The following is a 9,221-nucleotide window of genomic DNA, read 5'->3' as shown; positions in this document are numbered from 1 at the left end:
TTCCCACCACAAACATCACAACTCTTCCTACTGGCTCCCTCAGATAAATACTTTTAACTTGCATCTGCTTCTCTTGGTACTTACCGTATTTGCAAATCGTAGGTTTATAATGACTATGCTAGGTTTCAAAAATGGTCACAAATGAGACTTCTGGTTTCAGCTCCAACATAATAAAACAGGGTGGAAATCAGCAAACCCTCCTTAAAACAAGAAAACACGGCAAAAGCTGAAGCAGCCTATTTTTTTTTTTTTTTTGACTCATCAGAGTACTGAGGTGGCAGGGTGAACCACGATGTAAAATCTCGAGAGAGTGTTGAATTCAGACCGCCGAAACTGAAATCTGCTTTCCTGGATCAGAATCCTCTGCAGTCATAAACTGGCAAGAGCATTTAAAATGATGAATAAGTTGAATTGCTTGAAGCTGAGTGTGGACTAATGGGAGAGCAAGAATCTTCTTCCCTTACCACATAAAGAGACAAAGCAAGCATCAGAGCCAGTCTCTGATATGACACACATATTGGAATTGTTCAAATGGGGGAATTAAAATAAATATGATTATTTGTTAAGGGCTCTAATGGAAAAATAGGCAACATGCAAAAGCCGATGGGTAATGTAAGCACAGAGATGGAAATGCTGAGCGAGAATTAAAAGGAAATACTAGAAAATTAAAACACAGTAACAGAAAGGAGGGTCTGTCAGTAGACGCAACATAATGGAGGAAAGAATTGGTGCGCTTAAAGTCGTAGGTCAATAAAAACTTCCAAGCAGAAATGTTAAGAAAGAAAAACAGAAAAAGAAAAGAAAATTAACTGAATGTCCTGTCATGTGAAATTCGAAAAAGTTTCACATATTAATTTAAATTCCAAAAAAGGGAAGAAGTAGGGGTAACAGAGAAGAAGGAAAATTGGAAGCCATAAGGGCCAAGAACTGCCAAAGTAAGTGACAGACACCAAACCACTGATTCAGGAATCTCAGTGAATACCAAGCAGCATATATACTAAGTAAAGACACACACACACGCACACACGCGCGCGCACACACACACACACACACAGCCCTAGACTTATTACAGTCAAACTATATAAACCTAAAAACAAAGAGAAAATGTTGAAAGAACAAACTAGAAGAGAAAATCATCTTACCTACTGTGGAATGTGAATAAGAATTACAGGTGACTTCTTGTCACAACCCATGCAAAGAAGGAGTAGAGCGAAATGAAATATTTACAGTGTTGGTTGAAAAGAAGAACCATCTACCTAGAAATCTATTTCCAGTAAAATATGAACAAAAAGTAAAGACTTTCTCAGACAAAGAAAAGTTGAGCAAATTCATCTCTAGGACATCTGCCTTGCAAGAAATGTTGAAAGACGTCCTTGAGACGTCCTGAAGGAAAATAATATGGGTCAGAAACATGGGTCAACCTAAAGAAAGGAAGAGACTCATGAAATTAAATGGAGGTAAGATAACACCTTTTATGTTTCTTATTCTTGTGTCATCTGAGAGATGACTGTTCTCTAAAGCAGGATAGCACAGGGGCACGTGGGTGGCTCAGTCCTTAAGCGTCCGCCTTCGGCTCAGATCATGGTCCCAGGATTCTGGGATCGAGTTCTATGCCAGGCTCCCTGCTCAGCAGGGAGCCTGCTTCTCCCACTCCCCCTGCTTGTGTTTCCTCTCTCACTGTGTCTCTCTCTGTCAAATAAATAAATAAAATCTTTAAAAAAAAGAAACAGGATAGCACAATGTCCTGGGTCGTCATAGCTTACAGATAGGTGAAAGGGAAGAAAGAAGTATCCCAAGCAATGGGAGGAAGGAATTAGGAATGCTCTGTGATAAGGTACCTGCAGGACTACACGTGAAGCCATATAGTGTTATTTGAAGGTGGACTTAGCTTAGTAAAAGTGTATATTGTAAACTCTAGGGCAACCACTGGAAACAGTTTGAGAAGCAGTACAAGCAATAAGCTAAAAGAGGGGGAAACGGGTGCAAATATCAATCCAATTATATCAATAATCACTTTAAATGAGAATAGCCTAAGTACACCCACTAAAGAGATTTTCTGAGTGGACAAAAGACAGACCCAAGTACAAGTTGTCTACAAGAACCTCACACTCAACACAAAGATGCAGATAGCTTAAAAGTAAAGGGATAGGAAAAGGTTTACCATGTTAACACCAAGCCAAAACAAGATGCAGGAGCTACATGAATTTCAGACAAAGCAGACACCAGAACAAGGAAAACTGCCAAGTATAAAGAAGGGCATCACATAAGAATTAAGGAGTCAATTCTCCAAGAGGACACAACAACCCTAATTGTGTAGGTCCCTGATAATGATGTTAAACAGTGTGAAAACATATGAGGCAAAACCTGATAAAAGGTCAAAGAGAAATACAGAAATCCCTGATGGTAGTGAGAGATTTCAACACCCCTCTGTCACTAATTGATAAATCAAGCAGGCAGACAAGGAGATATCGAAAGGATATAGATAACCTGAACAGCATTAGCCATCAACTCAAGCTACTTGACTTGTATAGAACACTCCACTCAACAACAGTGGAATCAGTAGCCTCTCAAGCTCACAAGGAACATTCACAAAGAGAGACCATATGTGGGGACAGAAAACACACCTTTACAGATATAAAGGAATAGGACTCACACAAAGTAGCTTCTCACACTGCAATCGAATCAAGCTAGAAATCAACAACAGAAAAGGAGATGGAGGGGTGTCTGGGTGGCTCAGTTGGTTCAGCGTCAGCCTTCAGCTCGGGTCATGATCCCAGGGTCCTGGGATTGAGCTTCACATTGGGCTCCCTGCTCCATGGGGAGCCTGCTTCTCCCTCTCCCCCTGACTGCCACTCTGGATGCTTGTGCTCTCTCTCTATCTCTCTGTCAAATACACAAATAAAATCTTAAAAGAAAAAGAAAAAGAAAAGAAAAGCAGATGGATAAGCTGCTTATGTTTGGAAATGAAACAAAACATTTCTAATCACCACATAGACAGAAGAAGGAGGCTCCAGAAAAACTTAAAGACATTTTGAACGGGAGTCAAGATGGCGGAGAAGTAGCAGGCTGAGACTACATCAGGTAGCAGGAGATCAGCTCCATAGCTTATCTAAACATTGCAAACACCTACAAATCCAACGGGAGATGGAAGAGAAGAAGAACAGCAATTCTAGAAACAGAAAATCAACCACTTTCTGAAAGGTAGGACTGGCGGAGAAGTGAATCTAAAACGATGGGAAGATAGACCGTGGGGGGAGGGGCCGGCTCCCAGCAAGCGGCGGAGCAACGGAGCACAAAATCAGGACTTTTAAAAGTCTGTTCCACTGAGGGACATTGCTCCAGAGGCTAAACTGGGGTGAAGCCCACGTGGGGTCAGCGTGGCCCCAGGTCCCGCAGGGTCACAGAAGGATCGGGGGTGTCGGAGTGTCGCAGAGCTCGCAGGGATTAGAACAGAGAAGCTGGCTACAGAGACAAAGCCGAGGACTGAACTCTCAGCTCGGGGTTACCTTGAACTGGTTGCGGGCTGGGTGAGCTCGGAGCACGGCTAGAGGCTGGGGATACGGGAGTGATTGGGTGCTGTCCTCTGGGGGCGCACTGAGGAGTGGGGCCCCGGGCTCTCGGCTCCTCTGGGCCGGAGACTAGGAGGCCGCCATTTTCATTCCTGTCCTCCGGAACTCTACGGAAAGCGTTCAGGGAACAGAAGCTCCCAAAAGCGAACCCGAGCCGATTACTTAGTCCGGCCCCCAGTAAGGGCGGTGCAATCCCGCCTCGGGCAAAGACACTTGAGAGTCACTACAACAGGCCCCTCCCCCAGAAGATCAACAAAATATCCAGCCAGGACGAAGTTCATCTATCAAGGAAAGCAGGTTCAATTCCTAAGACAGCAGCAGAATTCCAGAGGAGGAGAAAGCAAAGCACGGAACTCATGGCTTTCTCCCCATGATTCTTTAGTCTTGCGGTTAATTCAATTTTTTTTCTTTTCTTTTTTCAATTTTTTTTCTTTCTTTTTTCTTCTTCTGCTACATTTTTTAAAACTTTTACCCTTTTCTTTTTTAACGTTTTTTGACTAGTTTATCTAAAATATATATTTTTTCTTTCTTTTTTATATTTTTTCTTTATTTGTTTTATTTTTTGAATTTTTTTCTGAACCTTTTTTTATCCCCTTTCTCCCCCCCACAATTTGGGGTCTCTTCTGATTTGGTTACAGCGCATTTTTCTGGGGTCTTTGCCACCCTTTTAGTATTTTATTTGATCCTTCATATCCTCTTATCTGGACAAAATGACAAGGCGGAAAAAGTCACCACAAACAAAAGAACAAGAGGCAGTACCGAAGGCTAGGGACCTAATCAACACAGACATTGGTAATATGTCAGATCAAGAGTTCAGAATGACGATTCTGAACGTTCTAGCTGGGCTCGAAAAAGGCATGCAAGATATTAGAGAAACCCTCTCTGGAGATATAAAAGCCCCTTCTGGAGAAATTAAAGAACTAAAATCTAACCAAGTACAAATCAAAAAAGCTATTAATGAGGTGCAATCAAAAATGGAGGCTCTCACTGCTAGGATAAATGAGGCAGAAGAAAGAATTAGTGATATAGAAGACCAAACGACAGTGAATAAAGAAGCCGAGCAAAAGAGGGACAAACAGCTACTGGACCACGAGGGGAGAATTCAAGAGATAAGTGACACCATAAGACAAAACAACATTAGAATAATTGGGATTCCAGAAGAAGAAGAAAGAGAGAGGGGAGCAGAAGGTCTATTGGAGAGAATTATTGGAGAGAATTTCCCTAATATGGCAAAGCGAACAAGCATCAAAATCCAGGAGATGCAGAGAACCCCCCTCAAAGTCAACAAGAATAGGTCCACACCCCGTCACCTAATAGTAAAATTTACAAGTCTTAGTGACAATGAGAAAATCCTGAAAGCAGCAATGAGAAAATCCTGAAAATCCTGAAATCCCTGAAAGGGAAAAGAAGTCTGTAACATACAATGGTAAAAATATTAGATTGGCAGCAGACTTATCCACAGAGACCTGGCAGGCCAGAAAGAGCTGGCATGATATATTCAGAGCACTAAACGAGAAAAACATGCAGCCAAGAATACTCTATCCAGCTAGGCTATCATTGAAAATAGAAGGAGAGATAAAAACCTTCCAGGACAAACAAAAACTGAAAGAATTTGCAAACACCAAACCAGCCCTACAGGAAATATTGAAAGGGGTCCTCTAAGCAAAGAGAGAGCCTAAAAGTAGTAGATCAGAAAGGTACAGAGACAATATACAGTAACAGTCACCTTACAGGCTAATAATGTCACTAAATTCATATCTCTCAATAGTTACCCTGAATGTTAATGGGCTAAATGCCCCAATCAAAAGACACAGGGTATCAGAATGGATAAAAAAACAAAACCCATCAGTATGTTGCCTACAAGAAACTCATTTTAGACGCGAAGACACCTCCAGATTTAAAGTGAGGGGGTGGAAAACAATTTACCATGCTAATGGGCATCAGAAGAAAGCTGGGGTGGCAATCCTTATATCAGATCAATTAGACTTTAAGCCAAAGACTATAATAAGAGATGAGGAAGGACACTACATCATACTCAAAGGGTCTGTCCAACAAGAAGATCTCACAATTTTAAATATCTATGCCCCTAACGTGGGAGCAGCCAACTACATAAAGCAATTAATAACAAAATCAAAGAAACACATCAATAATAATACAATAATAGTAGGGGACTTTAACACTCCCCTCACTGAAATGGACAGATCATCCAAGCAAAAGATCAACAAGGAGATAAAGGCCTTAAATGACACACTGGACCAGATGGACATCACAGATACATTCAGAACATTTCATCCCAAAGCAACAGAATACACATTCTTCTCTAGTGCACATGGAACCTTCTCCAGAATAGATCACATCCTGGGTCACAAATCAGGTCTCAACCGGTATCAAAAGATTAGGATCATTCCCTGCATATTTTCAGACCACAATGCTCTGAAGCTAGAACTCAATCACAAGAGGAAAGCTGGAAAGAACCCAAATACATGGAGACTAAACAGCATCCCTCTAAAGAATGAATGGGTCAACCAGGAAATTAAAGAAGAATTGAAAAAATTCATGGAAACAAATGATAATGAAAACACAACGGTTCAAAATCTGTGGGACACAGCAAAGGCAGTCCTGAGAGGAAAATATATAGCGGTACAAGCCTTTCTCAAGAAACAAGAAAGGTCTCAAGTACACAACCTAACCCTGCACCTGAAGGAGCTGGAGAAAGAACAAGAAAGAAACCCTAAACCCAGCAGGAGAAGAGAAATCATAAAGATCAGAGCAGAAATCAATGAAATAGAAACCAAAAAAAAAAAAAAAAAAAAGAAAAAAAGAAAAAATCAATGAAACTAGGAGCTGGTTCTTTGAAAGAATCAATAAGATTGATAAACCCCTGGCCAGACTCATCAAAAAGAAAAGAGAAAGGACCCAAATAAATAAAATCATGAATGAAAGAGGAGAGATCACAACTAACACCAAAGAAATACAGACAATTATAAGAACATACTATGAGCAACTCTACGCCAACAAATTTGACAATCTGGAAGAAATGGATGCATTCCTAGAGACATATAAACTACCACAACTGAACCAGGAAGAAATAGAAAACCTGAACAGGCCCATAACCAGTAAGGAGATTGAAACAGTCATCAAAAATCTCCAAAGAAACAAAAGCCCAGGGCCAGACGGCTTCCCAGGGGAATTCTACCAAACATTTAAAGAAGAACTCATTCCTATTCTCCTGAAACTGTTCCAAAAACTAAAAATGGAAGGAAAACTTCCAAACTCATCTTATGAGGCCAGCATCACCTTGATCCCAAAACCAGAAAAGGATCCCACCAAAAAAGAGAACTTACAGACCAATATCCTTGATGAACACAGATGCAAAAATTCTCACCAAAATACTAGCCAATAGGATTCAACAGTACATTAAAAGGATTATTCACCACGATCATGTGGGATTTATTCCAGGGCTGCAGGGTTGGTTCAACATCTGCAAATCAATCAATGTGATAGAACACATTAATAAAAGAAAGAACAAGAACCATACGATACTCTCGATAGGTGCTGAAAAAGCATTTGACAAAGTACAGCATCCCTTCCTGATCAAAACTCTTCAAAGTGTAGGGATAGAGGGCACATACCTCAATATTATCAAAGCCATCTATGAAAAACGCACCGCAAATATCATTCTCAATGGAGAAAAACTGAAAGCTTTTCCGCTAAGGTCAGGAAGACGGCAGGGATGTCCATTATCACCACTGCTATTCAACATACTACTAGAAGTCCTAGCCTCAGCAATCAGACAACAAAAAGAAATTAAAGGCATCCAAATCGGCAAAGAAGAAGTCAAACTATCACTCTTTGCAGATGATATGATACTATATGTGGAAAACCCAAAAGACTCCACTCCAAAACTGCTAGAACTTGTACAGGAATTCAGTAAAGTGTCAGGACATAAAATCAATGCACACAAATCAGTTGCATTTCTCTACACCAACAAGAAGACAGAAGAAAGAGAAATTAAGGAGTCAATCCCATTTACAATTGCACCCAAAACCATAAGATACCTAGGAATAAACCTAACCAAAGAGACTAAGAATCTATACACAGAAAACTATAAAGTACTCATGAAAGAAATTGAGGAAGACACAAAGAAATGGAAAAATTTTCCATGCTCCTGGATTGGAAGAATAAATATTGTGAAAATGTCTATGCTACCTAAAGCAATCTACACATTTAATGCAATCCCTATCAAAATACCATCCATTTTTTTCACAGAAATGGAACAAATAATCCTAATATTTATATGGAACCAGAAAAGACCTCGAATAGCCAAAGGAATATTGAAAAAGAAAGCCAAAGTTGGTGGCATCACAATTCCGGACATCAAGCTCTATTACAAAGCTGTCATCATCTAGACAGCATGGTACTGGCACAAAAACAGACACATAGATCAATGGAACAGAATAGAGAGCCCCGAAATAGACCCTCAACTCTATGGTCAACTAATCTTCGACAAAGCAGGAAAGAATGTCCAATGGAAAAAAGACAGCCTCTTCAATAAATGGTGCTGGGAAAATTGGACAGCCACATGCAGAAAAATGAAATTGGACCACTTCCTTACACCACACACGAACATAGACTCAAAACGGATGAAGGACCTCAACGTGAGAAAGGAATCCATCCAAATCCTTGAGGAGAACAGAGGCAGCAACCTCTTCAACCTCAGCCGCAGCAACATCTTCCTAGGAACATCGGCAAAGGCAAGGGAAGCAAGGGCAAAAATGAACTATTGGGATTTCATCAAGATCAGAAGCTTTTGCACAGCAAAGGAAACAGTTAACAAAACCAAAAGACAACTGACAGAATGGGAGAAGATATTTGCAAACAACATATCAGATAAAGGACTAGTATCCAAAATTTATAAGGAACTTAGCAAACTCAACACCCAAAGAACAAACAATCCAATCAAGAAATGGGCAGAGGACATGAACAGACATTTCTGCAAAGAAGACATCCAGATGGCCAACAGACACATGAAAAAGTGCTCCACGTCACTCGGCATCAGGGAAATACAAATCAAAACCACAATGAGATATCACCTCACACCAGTCAGAATGGCTAAAATTAACAAGTCAGGAAATGACAGATGCTGGCGAGGATGCGGAGAAAGGGGAACCCTCCTCCACTGTTGGTGGGAATGCAAGCTGGTGCAACCACTGTGGAAAACAGCATGGAGGTTCCTCAAAATATTGAAAATAGAACTACCCTACGACCCAGCAATTGCACTACTGGGTATTTACCCTAAAGATACAAACGCAGTGATTCGAAGGGGCACGTGCACCCAAATGTTTATAGCAGCAATGTCTACAATAGCCAAACTATGGAAAGAACCTAGATGTCCATCAACAGATGAATGGATAAAGAAGAAGTGGTATATATACACAATGGAATACTATGCAGCCATCAAAAGAAATGAAATCTTGCCATTTGCAACGACGTGGATGGAACTAGAGGGTATCATGCTTAGTGAAATAAGTCAATCGGAGAAAGACAACTATCATATGATCTCCCTGATATGAGGACATGGAGATGCAACATGGGGGTTAGGGGGATAGGAGAAGAATAAATGAAACAAGATGGGACTGGGAGGGAGACAAA

The sequence above is a fragment of the Meles meles genome, chromosome X, assembly GCF_922984935.1.
Source record: "Meles meles chromosome X, mMelMel3.1 paternal haplotype, whole genome shotgun sequence".
NCBI lineage: Eukaryota > Metazoa > Chordata > Mammalia > Carnivora > Mustelidae > Meles > Meles meles.
The sequence above is the reverse complement of the archived record's forward strand: the minus strand, read 5'-3'. Positions refer to the sequence as shown.